Source organism: Gadus chalcogrammus, chromosome 7 (assembly GCF_026213295.1).
Source record: "Gadus chalcogrammus isolate NIFS_2021 chromosome 7, NIFS_Gcha_1.0, whole genome shotgun sequence".
Lineage (NCBI taxonomy): Eukaryota > Metazoa > Chordata > Actinopteri > Gadiformes > Gadidae > Gadus > Gadus chalcogrammus.
In genome coordinates, this window is record NC_079418.1 from 5,207,513 (window position 1) to 5,214,326 (window position 6,814).

Here is a 6,814-nt window from a genome sequence, read left to right on the forward strand (position 1 = left end):
CGGGAGTTATTTGGCAAAGGAAAATTGTCTTTGGAAAATTTCGCCAACAGGGCGGCGCCAAAAAACGACGAAATAATATATCTCCTATTTGGCCAATGGAATGTTCTGAAAACGCGTTTTAGGCTATAACTCCCACACCGAAGCTCCCACAGTCAAAAACGTTATACGCACAGATTCACTGGAGTCAGCTGCATCCTTTGGCATAGGCCAGGCCCATTTGCGTCAGTATTTTCTTTATGCAAAATCGCAAAAACAGCTAAACTGCCTTTTCGCTACTCCTCCCACATTTCTTGCCCAATTGACACCAAACTTTGCACACGACATCTTCAGACGCACACTACAAGAAATCAGCAAAACTATTTTGATCCGACCATCGTTGACGAAACGGTAGCGTTTTGAATATATGTTTTGCGTTGCAAATCAGTAAAAACTATTTTGATCCAACGACGACTAAACGGTAGCGGAAAATGCGTTTGGGGCCAAAACTCCCACACTGAACCTCTCACAGTCAAAACCTTTATATCCACAGGTTGTTCACGGTAGCGTTTTGAATACTTGGTTCGCGTTGTGCCGGCGAAATGCACATTTCTTGTCGCGTTGTGCCGGCGAAATGCACACTTCTTGGACCCCTGCATAACTGCTTGCAGTTCTAGTTATTAGGGGTCCAAGCCAACAGGTTGGAACCCTATTGTTTTTGTAAGGATTATTAGGGGTCCAAGCCAACAGGTTGGATCCCTATTGTTTTTGTAAGGATTTTTAGGGGTCCAAGCCAACAGGTTGGATCCCTATTGTTTTTGTAAGGATTTTTTTTATTATTATTATTATACTACCTCCCCGTGAAAGTGGAACCACAGCCCAAACCGTAAATGGTGCACACGCGCCAATTACATGACTAGAACCAGTAACGGCACCGCTACTCAGATAACCAAATCCAGACATGCCGGCCACTAGGTGGCGCTATACCAAGGAGAAACACGTTTGGGGCTATAACTCCCACACTGAACCTCCCAGAGTCCAAAAACTTGTACACACAGATGCACTGGAGTCTGCTGCATCTTTTGGCCTAGGCCACGCCCATTTGCGTCCATGAATATTTTTCGCTAAATCGCGAAAACCGCAAAACTGTTTTTTCCCTACTCCTCCCACATTTCTTGACCAATCAACACCAAACTTTGCACGATACATCTACAGACGCACACGCAAAGGAATCATCAACAGTTTTTTGATCCGACGTTCGACGACGAAACGGTAGCGTTTTGAATATTGGTATATTAGCTAAATTAGATGTGGAAAATCAAAAATCCAAAAAAATCCAAAATTAGACATCGGATCGAGTCCAAATTCTACACACATGTTGGTGCTAACCCTATTGACGTTCGATAAAAATTTCGGACAATTTCGCCGTTAGGGGGCGCAATAAACGAGAAAATTTTATATCTTCTACAAAATTTCGCTGCGAAAACGCTACACTAACTTCTCGCTACTCCTACCAATCAAATCCTTTGTATCCACAGGTTCAGGGTAGCGTTTTGAACACATGCTTCGCGTTGTGCCGGCGAAATGCACATTTCTTGTCGCATTGTGCCGGCGAAATGCACACTTCTTGGACCCCTGCATAACTGCTTGCAGTTCTAGTTATTATTATTATTATTATTATTATTATACTTCCTTCCCTAAAAGTGGGCCCACACCCCAAACCGTAAATGGTGCGGACACGCCAATTGCATGACTAGATCCATGTCTGTGATGTGTATGCAGACGACAAAATCCGGACACGCCGGTCACTAGGTGGCGCTATACCAAGGAATACGCGTTTGGGGCTATAACTCCCACACCGAACCTCCCACAGTCCAAAAACTTGTACCCACATATTCACTGGAGTCTGCTGCATCTTTTGGGCTAGGCCACGCCCATTTGCGTCTATGAATATTTTTCGCTAAATCGCGAAAACCGCAAAACAGTTTTTTCCCTACTCCTCCCACATTTCTTGACCAATCAACACCAAACTTTGCACACGACATCTTCAGACGCACACGCAAAGGAATCATCAACAGTTTTTTTATCCGACCTTCGACGACGAAACGGTAGAGTTTTGAATATTTGTTTATTAGCTAAATTAGACGTGGAAAATCAAAAATCAAAAAAATTCCAGAATTAGACATCGGATCAAGTCCAAACTTTAGACACATGTCGGTGCTACCCTTAATGGCGTTCAAAAAAAAAATCGGAATATTTCGCCATTAGGGGGCGCAATAAACGAGGAAATTGTATATCTTCTACAAAAATTTCGCCGCGAAAACGCTACACTGACTTCTCGCTACTCCACAGGTTCAGGGTAGCGTTTTCAACACATGCTTCGCGTTGTGCCGGCGAAATGCACATTTCTTGTCGCGTTGTGCCGGCGAAATGCACACTTCTTGGACCCCTGCATAACTGCTTGCAGTTCTAGTTAGGGGTCCAAGCCAACAGGTTGGATCCCTATTGTTTTTGTAAGGATTATTATTCTTACCCCCCTAAAAGTGGGACCACAGCCCAAACCGTAAATGGTGCCGACACGCGAATCACATGACTAGATCCAGATCTGTTCGGACTAAGCAGACGACAAAATCCAGACGCGCCGGTCACTAGGTGGCGCTATACCAAGGAATACGCGTTTGGGGCTATAACTCCCACACCGAACCTCCCACATTCAAAACCTTGTACACCCAGATGCACTGGAGTCTGCTGCATCTTTTGGCATAGGCCACGCCCATTTGCGTCTATGAATATTTTTCGCTAAATCGCGAAAACCGCAAAACTGTTTTTTCCCTACTCCTCCCACATTTCTTGACCAATCGACACCAAACTTTGCACACGGCATCTTCAGACGCACACGCAAAGAAATCATCAACACCTTTTTGATCCGACCTTCGACGACGAAACGGTAGCGTTTTGAATATTTGTTTATTGGCTACGTTTTACGTCGAAACGCAAAAATTCAAAGAATACCAAAAGTAGACGTCGGATCAAGTCCAAATTTTAGACACATGTCGGTGCTACCCTTAATGGCGTTCAATAAAGAATTCGGAATATTTCGCCATTAGGGGGCGCAATAAACGAGGAAATTGTATATCTTCTAATTGGCCAAAGGAATGTTCTTCAAACTATAAGGGAACCATCAAGGGGCAAACACGAGTCTATATAAAAAATATGGCCAAGAATTAATAATGTAGGCGGGAGTTATTTGGCAAAGGAAAATTGTCTTTGGAAAATTTCGCCAACAGGGCGGCGCCAAAAAACGACGAAATAATATATCTCCTATTTGGCCAATGGAATGTTCTGAAAACGCGTTTTAGGCTATAACTCCCACACCGAAGCTCCCACAGTCAAAAACGTTATACGCACAGATTCACTGGAGTCAGCTGCATCCTTTGGCATAGGCCAGGCCCATTTGCGTCAGTATTTTCTTTATGCAAAATCGCAAAAACAGCTAAACTGCCTTTTCGCTACTCCTCCCACATTTCTTGCCCAATTGACACCAAACTTTGCACACGACATCTTCAGACGCACACTACAAGAAATCAGCAAAACTATTTTGATCCGACCATCGTTGACGAAACGGTAGCGTTTTGAATATATGTTTTGCGTTGCAAATCAGTAAAAACTATTTTGATCCAACGACGACTAAACGGTAGCGGAAAATGCGTTTGGGGCCAAAACTCCCACACTGAACCTCTCACAGTCAAAACCTTTATATCCACAGGTTGTTCACGGTAGCGTTTTGAATACTTGGTTCGCGTTGTGCCGGCGAAATGCACATTTCTTGTCGCGTTGTGCCGGCGAAATGCACACTTCTTGGACCCCTGCATAACTGCTTGCAGTTCTAGTTATTAGGGGTCCAAGCCAACAGGTTGGAACCCTATTGTTTTTGTAAGGATTATTAGGGGTCCAAGCCAACAGGTTGGATCCCTATTGTTTTTGTAAGGATTTTTATTAGGGGTCCAAGCCAACAGGTTGGATCCCTATTGTTTTTGTAAGGATTTTTTTTATTATTATTATTATACTACCTCCCCGTGAAAGTGGAACCACAGCCCAAACCGTAAATGGTGCACACGCGCCAATTACATGACTAGAACCAGTACCGGCACCGCTACTCAGATAACCAAATCCAGACATGCCGGCCACTAGGTGGCGCTATACCAAGGAGAAACACGTTTGGGGCTATAACTCCCACACCGAACCTCCCAGAGTCCAAAAACTTGTACACACAGATGCACTGGAGTCTGCTGCATCTTTTGGCCTAGGCCACGCCCATTTGCGTCTATGAATATTTTTCGCTAAATCGCGAAAACCGCAAAACTGTTTTTTCCCTACTCCTCCCACATTTCTTGACCAATCAACACCAAACTTTGCACACGGCTTCTTCAGACGCACACGCAAAGGAATCATCAACAGTTTTTTGATCCGACCTTCGACGACGAAACGGTAGAGTTTTGAATATTTGTTTATTAGCTAAATTAGACGTGGAAAATTAAAAATCCAAAAAAATCCAAAAGTAGACATCGGATCGAGTCCAAATTCTACAAACATGTTGGTGCTAACCTTAATGACGTTCGATAAAATTTTCGGACAATTTCGCAGTTAGGGGGCGCAATAAACGAGGAAATTGTATATCTTCTACAAAATGTCGCCGCGAAAACGCTACACTGACTTCTCGTTACTCCTACCACAGTCAAATCCTTTGTATCCACAGGTTCAGGGTAGCGTTTTGAACCGAGCTTCGCGTTGTGCCGGCGAAATTCACATTTCTTGTCGCGTTGTGCCGGCGAAATGCACACTTCTTGGACCCCTGCATAACTGCTTGCAGTTCTAGTTATTATTATTATTATTATTATTATACTTCCTTCCCTAAAAGTGGGCCCACACCCCAAACCGTAAATGGTGCGGACACGCCAATTGCATGACTAGATCCATGTCTGTGATGTGTATGCAGACGACAAAATCCGGACACGCCGGTCACTAGGTGGCGCTATACCAAGGAATACGCGTTTGGGGCTATAACTCCCACACCGAACCTCCCACAGTCCAAAAACTTGTACCCACATATTCACTGGAGTCTGCTGCATCTTTTGGGCTAGGCCACGCCCATTTGCGTCTATGAATATTTTTCGCTAAATCGCGAAAACCGCAAAACAGTTTTTTCCCTACTCCTCCCACATTTCTTGACCAATCAACACCAAACTTTGCACACGACATCTTCAGACGCACACGCAAAGGAATCATCAACAGTTTTTTTATCCGACCTTCGACGACGAAACGGTAGAGTTTTGAATATTTGTTTATTAGCTAAATTAGACGTGGAAAATCAAAAATCAAAAAAATTCCAGAATTAGACATCGGATCAAGTCCAAACTTTAGACACATGTCGGTGCTACCCTTAATGGCGTTCAAAAAAAAAATCGGAATATTTCGCCATTAGGGGGCGCAATAAACGAGGAAATTGTATATCTTCTACAAAAATTTCGCCGCGAAAACGCTACACTGACTTCTCGCTACTCCACAGGTTCAGGGTAGCGTTTTCAACACATGCTTCGCGTTGTGCCGGCGAAATGCACATTTCTTGTCGCGTTGTGCCGGCGAAATGCACACTTCTTGGACCCCTGCATAACTGCTTGCAGTTCTAGTTAGGGGTCCAAGCCAACAGGTTGGATCCCTATTGTTTTTGTAAGGATTATTAGGGGTCCAAGCCAACAGGTTGGATCCCTATTGTTTTTGTAAAGATTTTTCTTTTTATTTTTATTATACTTACCCCCCTAAAAGTGGGTCCACAGCCCAAACCGTAAATGGTGCCGACACGCCAATTGCATGACTAGATCCAGATCTCTTCGGACTACGCAGAGGACCAAATCCAGACATGCCGGCCACTAGGTGGCGCTATACCAAGGAATACGCGTTTGGGGCTATAACTCCCACACCGAACCTCCCAGAGTCCAAAAACTTGTACACACAGATGCACTGGAGTCTGCTGCATCTTTTGGGCTAGGCCACGCCCATTTGCGTCTATGAATATTTTTCGCTAATTCGCGAAAACCGCAAAACAGTTTTTTCCCTACTCCTCCCACATTTCTTGACCAATCAACACCAAACTTTGCACACGACATCTTCAGACGCACACGCAAAGGAATCATCAACAGTTTTTTTATCCGACCTTCGACGACGAAACGGTAGCGTTTTGAATATTTGTTTATTGGCTACGTTTTACGTCGAAACGCAAAAATTGAAAGAATACCAAAAGTAGACGTTGGATCAAGTCCAAATTTTAGAAACATGTCGGTGCTACCTTTATTGGCGTTCAATAAAGAATTCGGAATATTTCGTCATTGGGGGGCGCAATAAACGAGGAAATTGTATATCTTCTAATTGGCCAAAGGAATGTTCTTCAAACTATAAGGGAACCATCAAGGGGCAAACCCGAGTCTATATAAAAAATATGGCCAAGAATTAATAATGTAGGCGGGAGTTATTTGGCAAAGGAAAATTGTCTTTGGAAAATTTCGCCAGCAGGGCGGCGCCAAAAAACGACGAAATAATATATCTCCTATTTGGCCAATGGAATGTTCTGAAAACGCGTTTTAGGCTATAACTCCCACACCGAAACTCCCACAGTCAAAAACGTTATACGCACAGATTCACTGGAGTCAGCTGCATCTTTTGGCATAGGCCAGGCCCATTTGCGTCAGTATTTTCTTTATGCAAAATCGCAAAAACAGCTAAACTGCCTTTTCGCTACTCCTCCCACATTTCTTGCCCAATTGACACCAAACTTTGCACACGA